Here is a 7,329-nt window from a genome sequence, read left to right as displayed (position 1 = left end):
GCCTAGGCCAGCAGCATGCCATGCCACGGCCAAGGCAGGCCAGCCAAAGCCAGCAGCATGCCATGCCAAGGCCAAGGCCAGCAGCATGCCATGCCACGGCCAAGGCAGCCCAGCCAAAGCCAGCAGCATGCCATGCCAAGGCCTAGGCCAGCAGCATGCCATGCCACGGCCAAGGCAGGCCTGCCAAAGCCAGCAGCATGCCATGCAAAGGCCAAGGCCAGCAGCATGCCATGCCACGGCCAAGGCAGCCCAGCCAAAGCCAGCAGCATGCCATGCCAAGGCCAAGGCCAGCAGCATGCCATGCCACGGCCAAGGCAGCCCAGCCAAAGCCAGCAGCATGCCATGCCAAGGCCTAGGCCAGCAGCATGCCATGCCACGGCCAAGGCAGGCAAGCCAAAGCCAGCAGCATGCCATGCCAAGGCCAAGGCCAGCAGCATGCCATGCCACGGCCAAGGCAGCCCAGCCAAAGCCAGCAGCATGCCATGCCAAGGCCTAGGCCAGCAGCATGCCATGCCACGGCCAAGGCAGGCAAGCCAAAGCCAGCAGCATGCCATGCCAAGGCCAAGGCCAGCAGCATGCCATGCCACGGCCAAGGCAGCCCAGCCAAAGCCAGCAGCATGCCATGCCAAGGCCAAGGCCAGCAGCATGCAGTGCCACGGCCAAGGCAGGCCTGCCAAAGCCAGCAGCATGCCATGCCAAGGCCAAGGCCAGCAGCATGCCATGCCACGGCCAAGGCAGCCCAGCCAAAGCCAGCGGCATGCCATGCCAAGGCCAAGGCCAGCAGCATGCCATGCCACGGCCAAGGCAGCCCAGCCAAAGCCAGCAGCATGCCATGCCAAGGCCTAGGCCAGCAGCATGCAGTGCCACGGCCAAGGCAGGCCTGCCAAAGCCAGCAGCATGCCATGCCAAGGCCAAGGCCAGCAGCATGCCATGCCACGGCCAAGGCAGCCCAGCCAAAGCCAGCAGCATGCCATGCCAAGGCCAAGGCCAGCAGCATGCCATGCCACGGCCAAGGCAGCCCAGCCAAAGCCAGCAGCATGCCAAGCCAAGGCCAAGGCCAGCAGCATGCCATGCCACGGCCAAGGCAGCCCAGCCAAAGCCAGCAGCATGCCATGCCAAGGCCTAGGCCAGCAGCATGCCATGCCACGGCCAAGGCAGGCAAGCCAAAGCCAGCAGCATGCCATGCCAAGGCCAAGGCCAGCAGCATGCCATGCCACGGCCAAGGCAGCCCAGCCAAAGCCAGCAGCATGCCATGCCAAGGCCAAGGCCAGCAGCATGCCATGCCACGGCCAAGGCAGCCCAGCCAAAGCCAGCAGCATGCCAAGCCAAGGCCAAGGCCAGCAGCATGCCATGCCACGGCCAAGGCAGCCCAGCCAAAGCCAGCAGCATGCCATGCCAAGGCCTAGGCCAGCAGCATGCCATGCCACGGCCAAGGCAGGCAAGCCAAAGCCAGCAGCATGCCATGCCAAGGCCAAGGCCAGCAGCATGCCATGCCACGGCCAAGGCAGCCCAGCCAAAGCCAGCAGCATGCCATGCCAAGGCCAAGGCCAGCAGCATGCCATGCCACGGCCAAGGCAGCCCAGCCAAAGCCAGCAGCATGCCATGCCAAGGCCTAGGCCAGCAGCATGCCATGCCACGGCCAAGGCAGCCCAGCCAAAGCCAGCAGCATGCCATGCCAAGGCCAAGGCCAGCAGCATGCCATGCCATGGCCAAGGCAGCCCATCCAAAGCCAGCAGCATGCCAAGCCAAGGCCAAGGCCAGCAGCATGCCATGCCACGGCCAAGGCAGCCCAGCCAAAGCCAGCAGCATGCCATGCCAAGGCCTAGGCCAGCAGCATGCCATGCCACGGCCAAGGCAGCCCAGCCAAAGCCAGCAGCATGCCATGCCAAGGCCAAGGCCAGCAGCATGCCATGCCACGGCCAAGGCAGCCCAGCCAAAGCCAGCAGCATGCCATGCCAAGGCCAAGGCCAGCAGCATGCCATGCCACGGCCAAGGCAGCCCAGCCAAAGCCAGCAGCATGCCATGCCAAGGCCTAGGCCAGCAGCATGCAGTGCCACGGCCAAGGCAGGCCTGCCAAAGCCAGCAGCATGCCATGCCAAGGCCAAGGCCAGCAGCATGCCCTGCCACGGCCAAGGCAGCCCAGCCAAAGCCAGCAGCATGCCATGCCAAGGCCAAGGCCAGCAGCATGCCATGCCACGGCCAAGGCAGCCCAGCCAAAGCTAGCAGCATGCCATGCCAAGGCCTAGGCCAGCAGCATGCAGTGCCACGGCCAAGGCAGGCCTGCCAAAGCCAGCAGCATGCCATGCCAAGGCCAAGGCCAGCAGCATGCCATGCCACGGCCAAGGCAGCCCAGCCAAAGCCAGCAGCATGCCAAGCCAAGGCCAAGGCCAGCAGCATGCCATGCCACGGCCAAGGCAGCCCAGCCAAAGCCAGCAGCATGCCATGCCAAGGCCAAGGCCAGCAGCATGCCATGCCACGGCCAAGGCAGGCAAGCCAAAGCCAGCAGCATGCCATGCCAAGGCCAAGGCCAGCAGCATGCCATGCCACGGCCAAGGCAGCCCAGCCAAAGCCAGCAGCATGCCATGCCAAGGCCTAGGCCAGCAGCATGCCATGCCACGGCCAAGGCAGCCCAGCCAAAGCCAGCAGCATGCCATGCCAAGGCCTAGGCCAGCAGCATGCAGTGCCACGGCCAAGGAAGGCCTGCCAAAGCCAGCAGCATGCCATGCCAAGGCCAAGGCCAAGGCCAAGGCCAAGGCCAGCAGCATGCCATGCCAAGGCCAAGGCCAGCAACATGCCATGCCACGGCCAAGGCAGCCCGGCCAAAGCCAGCAGCATGCCATGCCAAGGCCAAGGCCAGCAGCATGCCATGCCACGGCCAAGGCAGGCCCGCCAAAGCCAGCAGCATGCCAAGCCAAGGCCAAGGCCAGCAGCATGCCATGCCACGGCCAAGGCAGCCCAGCCAAAGCCAGCAGCATGCCATGCCAAGGCCTAGGCCAGCAGCATGCCATGCCACGGCCAAGGCAGCCCAGCCAAAGCCAGCAGCATGCCATGCCAAGGCCTAGGCCAGCAGCATGCAGTGCCACGGCCAAGGAAGGCCTGCCAAAGCCAGCAGCATGCCATGCCAAGGCCAAGGCCAGCAGCATGCCATGCCACGGCCAAGGCAGCCCGGCCAAAGCCAGCAGCATGCCATGCCAAGGCCAAGGCCAGCAGCATGCCATGCCACGGCCAAGGCAGGCCAGCCAAAGCCAGCAGCATGCCTTGCCAAGGCCAAGGCCAGCAGCATGCCATGCCACGGCCAAGGCAGCCCAGCCAAAGCCAGCAGCATGCCATGCCAAGGCCAAGGCCAGCAGCATGCCATGCCACGGCCAAGGCAGCCCAGCCAAAGCCAGCAGCATGCCAAGCCAAGGCCAAGGCCAGCAGCATGCCATGCCACGGCCAAGGCAGCCCAGCCAAAGCCAGCAGCATGCCATGCCAAGGCCAAGGCCAGCAGCATGCCATGCCACGGCCAAGGCAGGCAAGCCAAAGCCAGCAGCATGCCATGCCAAGGCCAAGGCCAGCAGCATGCCATGCCACGGCCAAGGCAGCCCAGCCAAAGCCAGCAGCATGCCATGCCAAGGCCAAGGCCAGCAGCATGCCATGCCACGGCCAAGGCAGCCCAGCCAAAGCCAGCAGCATGCCATGCCAAGGCCTAGGCCAGCAGCATGCCATGCCACGGCCAAGGCAGCCCAGCCAAAGCCAGCAGCATGCCATGCCAAGGCCAAGGCCAGCAGCATGCCATGCCACGGCCAAGGCAGCCCAGCCAAAGCCAGCAGCATGCCATGCCAAGGCCTAGGCCAGCAGCATGCCATGCCACGGCCAAGGCAGGCAAGCCAAAGCCAGCAGCATGCCATGCCAAGGCCTAGGCCAGCAGCATGCCATGCCACGGCCAAGGCAGCCCAGCCAAAGCCAGCAGCATGCCATGCCAAGGCCTAGGCCAGCAGCATGCCATGCCACGGCCAAGGCAGCCCAGCCAAAGCCAGCAGCATGCCATGCCAAGGCCTAGGCCAGCAGCATGCAGTGCCACGGCCAAGGAAGGCCTGCCAAAGCCAGCAGCATGCCATGCCAAGGCCAAGGCCAGCAGCATGCCATGCCACGGCCAAGGCAGCCCGGCCAAAGCCAGCAGCATGCCATGCCAAGGCCAAGGCCAGCAGCATGCCATGCCACGGCCAAGGCAGGCCAGCCAAAGCCAGCAGCATGCCTTGCCAAGGCCAAGGCCAGCAGCATGCCATGCCACGGCCAAGGCAGCCCAGCCAAAGCCAGCAGCATGCCATGCCAAGGCCAAGGCCAGCAGCATGCCATGCCACGGCCAAGGCAGCCCAGCCAAAGCCAGCAGCATGCCAAGCCAAGGCCAAGGCCAGCAGCATGCCATGCCACGGCCAAGGCAGCCCAGCCAAAGCCAGCAGCATGCCATGCCAAGGCCTAGGCCAGCAGCATGCCATGCCACGGCCAAGGCAGGCCAGCCAAAGCCAGCAGCATGCCATGCCAAGGCCAAGGCCAGCAGCATGCCATGCCACGGCCAAGGCAGCCCAGCCAAAGCCAGCAGCATGCCATGCCAAGGCCAAGGCCAGCAGCATGCCATGCCACGGCCAAGGCAGCCCAGCCAAAGCCAGCAGCATGCCATGCCAAGGCCTAGGCCAGCAGCATGCCATGCCACGGCCAAGGCAGGCCAGCCAAAGCCAGCAGCATGCCATGCCAAGGCCAAGGCCAGCAGCATGCCATGCCACGGCCAAGGCAGCCCAGCCAAAGCCAGCAGCATGCCATGCCAAGGCCAAGGCAGGCCAGCCAAAGCCAGCAGCATGCCATGCCAAGGCCAAGGCCAGCAGCATGCCATGCCACGGCCAAGGCAGCCCAGCCAAAGCCAGCAGCATGCCATGCCAAGGCCTAGGCCAGCAGCATGCCATGCCAAGGCCAAGGCAGCCCAGCCAAAGCCAGCAGCATGCCATGCCCAGGCCAAGGCCAGCAGCATGCCATGCCACGGCCAAGGCAGCCCAGCCAAAGCCAGCAGCATGCCATGCCAAGGCCTAGGCCAGCAGCATGCCATGCCGCGGCCAAGGCAGCCCAACCAAAGCGAGCAGCATGCCATGCCAAGGCCTAGGCCAGCAGCATGCCATGCGCCGGCCAAGGCAGGCCAGCCAAAGCCAGCAGCATGCCATGCCAACGCCAAGGCCAGCAGCATGCCATGCCACGGCCAAGGCAGGCCAGCCAAAGCCAGCAGCATGCCATGCCAAGGCCTAGGCCAGCAGCATGCCATGCCACGGCCAAGGCAGGCCAGCCAAAGCCAGCAGCATGCCATGCCAAGGCCAAGGCCAGCAGCATGCCATGCCACGGCCAAGGCTGCCAGCCAAAGCCAGCAGCATGCCATGCCAAGGCCTAGGCCAGCAGCATGCCATGCCACGGCCAAGGCAGCCCAACCAAAGCCAGCAGCATGCCATGCCAAGGCCTAGGCCAGCAGCATGCCATGCCACGGCCAAGGCAGCCCAGCCAAAGCCAGCAGCATGCCATGCCACGGCCAAGGCAGCCCAGCCAAAGCCAGCAGCATGCCATGCCAAGGCCAAGGCCAGCAGCATGCCATGCCACGGCCAAGGCCAAGGCCAAGGCAGCCCATCCGAAGCCAGCAACATTCCATGGCAAGGCCAACGCAGCCCAGCCAAAGCCGGCGGCATGCCATGCCAAGGCCAAGGCCAGCCGCATGTCTTGCCACGGCCTTGTCCCGCAGCGTGGCGTGCCTTGGCCTTGGGCTAGAACATCGCATGCCACGCCCTTGGCAAGCAATCCTGTCCCTCGTGTAATTGCCATTTGGTTTGGCTTTGACTTACGTATATGTTGCCCTGCGAAATGCTTGTCCCTCGGGTAATAGCCGGTTTGGTTGCCTTTGACTTGCGAACACGTTGCTAGTGCTTTCCCCAGTGGAAGCTTGTTGGGAAAAGTATGTCCCTCGGAAGTTGCCTGTTGCGTTTGTTATTTGCATTCGAGCTATCCGATGCTTGCTGGGTTTCTCTAAGAGTTTTTGCACGTTCGTCGGGCTTTTTAATTATTTATTTACTCATAAAAATTATAATAAAATAAATTAAAAATAAAAAAATAATTAAAAAAATTACTATAATTACTAGTGCCTCATCTTATAATTGTTGGAATTTTTCTAGAATTTTTTGAGTATTTTTAGTAATTTTTATTATTTTTTAAGTATTAAAATTGAAATAAATTAAAATAAAATATTCCGGTGGCCAAATATTTTTTTATAATTTTTTTTATGGTGTATTAAATTATTTCATACAACTTTCATGTTGAAAGTTTTGGCAAAAAACCATTACTTTTTAAAAAAACCCCATTATGACTCCTCGAACATGCTTGATGTTTCCTCCTGCCAGATTGAAAAGGGCTTAACAGGCTATTATAAGGGGGGGGCACCTCCCTTAAGGCTGGCCAGCATGGCCAGGCCACAGGCCACGCCTATGCCTAGGCGGGCGCTTGGCACATGCCATCGCTTGGCTTGTGGCATTGGCTTGTGGCATCGAAACTACATAGCCAAGCACGGGATGCGTCGAGTGGCGGCCCGCGGCGGTGGCGGTGGCACGTTGGCCTAGGGCAGCATGCCATGCCACAGCCTTGGCCAGCAACATGGCATGCCAAAGCCTTGGCCAGCAGCATGCCATGCCCTGGCCTTGGCAAGCATGTCATGCCACGGCCTTGGCCAGCAGCATGCCATGCCACGGCCTTGGCCAGCAGCATGCCATGCCCCGGCCTTGGCCAGCATGTCATGCCACGGCCTTGGCCAGCAGCATGCCATGCCACAGCCTTGGCCAGCAGCATGCCATGCCACAGCCTTGGCCAGCAACATGGCATGCCAAAGCCTTGGCCAGCAGCACGCCATGCCCCGGCCTTGGCAAGCTTGTCATGCCACGGCCATGGCCAGCAGCGTGCTATGCCCCGGCCTTGGCCAACAGCGTGCCATGCCACGACCTTGGCCAGCAGCTTGCCATGCCCCGGCCTTGGCCAGCATGTCATGCCACGGCCTTGGCCAGCAGCATGCCATGCCACGGCCTTGGCCAGCAACATGGCATGCCGCGGCCTTGGCCAGCAGCATGCCATGCCCTGGCCTTGGCAAGCATGTCATGCCACGGCCTTGGCCAGCAGCATGCCATGCCACGGCCTTGGCCAGCAGCATGCCATGCCCCGGCCTTGGCCAGCATGTCATGCCACGGCCTTGGCCAGCAGCATGCCATGCCACAGCCTTGGCCAGCAGCATGCCATGCCACAGCCTTGGCCAGCAGCATGCCATGCCACAGCCTT

This window comes from Camellia sinensis, chromosome 12, assembly GCF_055761805.1.
Source record: "Camellia sinensis isolate YWXY chromosome 12, ASM5576180v1, whole genome shotgun sequence".
Taxonomy (NCBI): Eukaryota; Viridiplantae; Streptophyta; class Magnoliopsida; order Ericales; family Theaceae; genus Camellia; species Camellia sinensis.
Note: the sequence above shows the minus strand (reverse complement) of the source record.